The sequence below is a fragment of the Myotis davidii genome, unplaced genomic scaffold (assembly GCF_000327345.1).
Source record: "Myotis davidii unplaced genomic scaffold, ASM32734v1 scaffold930, whole genome shotgun sequence".
NCBI classification, from domain to species: Eukaryota; Metazoa; Chordata; class Mammalia; order Chiroptera; family Vespertilionidae; genus Myotis; species Myotis davidii.
Window position 1 is genome coordinate 151,627 of NW_006282518.1, and position 3,161 is coordinate 154,787.

Here is a 3,161-nt window from a genome sequence, read left to right on the forward strand (position 1 = left end):
CAAGGCGGGTGCGATTTGATTGATTGAGAGCCCGGCCATTGCCCCATAATTGCCCAGGCCACCGGCCAGCGGGGCAATCAATCAGTCGGGGGGCTCCATGATCGCTCCAAAGAGGGAGGCCCAGGCCACCGACTGGCGGGCTGTGGTGGGTGGGCGGGGCCTCTCTCTGCAGGGGCAATCCATCATGGAGCCCCAGCTGGGTGGGTAGGGCCTACCTCTTTGGGGCGATCAATTGCGGGGGTCCCAGACTGCGAGAGGGCACAGGCCGGGCGGAGGGACCCCCCCTGCCCCCCGAGTGCACAAATTTTTGTGCACCGGGCCTCTAGTATATTTAATAATAAAAAAATATACAGTCAGCCCTCTGTATCCCAGGTTTTCCATTTGTGGATTCAGCCAACCCCAGATGGAAAACAGTTTTCAATACACACTTGGGAATCTGTGGTTGCAAAGTTCCAACTGTATGCATTGCTCTATGCCATCCTGTATAATAAAAACCTAGGTGGCGTCACGTGACGCCCTCATGTGACATCATCACAAGATGGCCACCACAAGATGGCTGCCGCAAGATAGCCATCACAAGATGGTCGCCACAAGATGGCCAGCAGGGGAGAGCAGTTAGGGGCAACCAGGTCTGCAGGGGAGGGCAGTTGGGGGCCATCAGGCTGGCAAGGGAGGGCAGTTGGGGGTGAACAGTCCAACAGGGGAGGGCAGTTGGGGGCAATTGGGCCAAAAGGGGAGGGCAGTTTTGGGTGATCAGGCCGGCAGGGAAGGGCAGTTGAGGGCAACCAGGCCTGCAGGGGAGGGCAGTTGGGTGCGAGATCAGGCAAGCAGGGGAGGGCAGTTGGGGGTGATCAGGCCAGCAGGGGAGTGGTTAGGCATCAATCAGTCTGTCAGGGGAGCGGTTAGGGGGCGGTCAGGCTGGTAGGCAAAAGTGGTTAAGGGCAGTCAAGCAGGCAGGCAGGCAAGCGGTTAGGAGCCAGTGGTCCCAGATTGTGAGAGGGATGTCTGACTGCCGGTTTAGGCAGGATTGGGCCTAAACTGGCAGTTGGACATCCCTCAAGGGGTCCCAGATTGGAGAGGGTGCAGGCCGGGTTGAGGGACACAACCCCCCCCACCCCCTGCCCCGCACAAATTTCATGCACCGGGCCTCTAGTTTTATATAAAAAACTTGACCATCCAGGGATTTTTATATCATGAGGAGTCCTGGAACCAATCCCCTCTGGATACTGAGGGATAGAGATGACTGTAGTTAAGTTTTGAGGAAGTCAAAAATTATATCTGGATTTTTGACTGGGGATGAGGCAAGTTAATAAGAAGCTAGGAAAATTCTTTGGCAAGTAGACTGGGGACACTAAGACAGATAGCCAAACAAAATGGTTGAACAATTTACAGCCAGATAATAAATCACAAGGACTTATCTTCCCTAAGCAAGAACACTTAGGAGCAAATGGTTTACACCAGCCGTGGGCAAACTACGGCCCGTGGGCCGGATCCGGCCCGTTTGAAATGAATAAAACTATTGAAATAAAAGACAGTACGTTTTTATGTAATGATGTTTACTTTGAATTTATATTAGTTCACACAAACACTCCATCCATGCTTTTGTTCTGGCCCTCCAGTCCAGTTTAAGAACCCATTGTGGCCCTCGAGTCAAAAAGTTTGCCCACCCCTGGTTTACACCAAGCCTTTGTCAAACTCAAAGGCTAACATGGGACAAATAAAAAGGTTTTAAGTTTATGTGGGCCTCAAAAAAACAAAAGCTTCAATTTTCATAGAAACATAGGTTTATTTCGAGAGAGACATGCTGAATACAAAGGGCTGAAATAAATGAGTAATCATTAACATAAAATAATAGAACATTTTAATAAAAATTAGTTTTTGAACATTAACTTATCAGACACTGAATAAATGCACAAATTAATAAGCATAACACAAATAAACCTATTTTTCTTATTCTCTGAAAGCGAAATATTTCCTGTTCAAGTCAGTACAAGACATCATTATGTGGCAATCAGCTGCTAAACTATTCACTGCTGGTAATAGTGGAGAGAAATGGTGTGCATGTGCATAAGGCACATAAGGGAAATGAATGCAACACGATTATAGCAATCAGTCATTAGCAAACGTTGTAGTTTTTATTAATAACTAGGGGCCCAGTGCACAAATTCGTGCACCTTGAAAGGAACTGTGGGCCATGAGGCTGCAGTGGGCACAAGGGTGGGTCTCAGCCCATCCTCCGTGACCCCACCCAGCCCCTCCCACCATGGCCCCAGTCCCCTGTCTGCCCGCAACCCCGCTCCCACTGTTGTGCTACCACGTGCTGATGGTGCAGAGCAATTGGGGCCAGTGACAGCAATGGGTGTGAGCAGGACTGATGCTGTCAACAGGTGTGAGAGGCAGCTGCTGCCCCAATCGCCCCTCAGGAGCAGGGGGAGGTGGAGAAGCCCTGAGGAGCAATCAGGGCCAGCAGCTGCTGCTTGCACCTGCTGAAGGTGCTGAGCAATTGGGACCACCACCAGGCACCTGCAGCAAGTGTGAGTGGGGCCGATGCCAGCAAGTGTGAGCGCTGGGCGAGACTGCAACATGTGGGAGCAAAGAATTTTCAGTAACCACCAGAGGCTTGCCCTGATGACAGTAACTGGCACACTCCCTTGCTCTGGTGCCCCAACTCACATGTTTCACCATCCCGCTGTGGCTGATGCCCATGTTCCCACGCTCTGCTGCTTGCTGCTGACACCCGCTATGTTCCACGTGCTCCCCCTTGTGGTCACTGCATGTCATAGCTACCAGCTGTTTGGTTCGGTTTTTCTGTCATTCAGTCTATTTGCATATTAACCTTTTATTATATAGGATTATATATATACTAGAGGCCCAATGCACAAAAATTTGTGCACTCGGGGGCGGGGTCCCTCAGCCCGGCCTGTGCCCTCTCACAGTCTGGGACCCCTCGGGAGATAATGACCTGCTGGCTTAGGCCTGCTCCCGGGTGGCAGAGGGCAGCCCAATCCTGGACTCAGAGCAGGGCCGATTGAGGAATTGGGGCGCCACCCCCTGTCATGCACAGAGCAGGGCGGATCAGGAGGTGGCGATGCCACCCTTCAGTCATGCTCAGGGTAGGGCTGATTGGGGGGTTGGGGCACCGCCCCCTGTTACACTCAAGA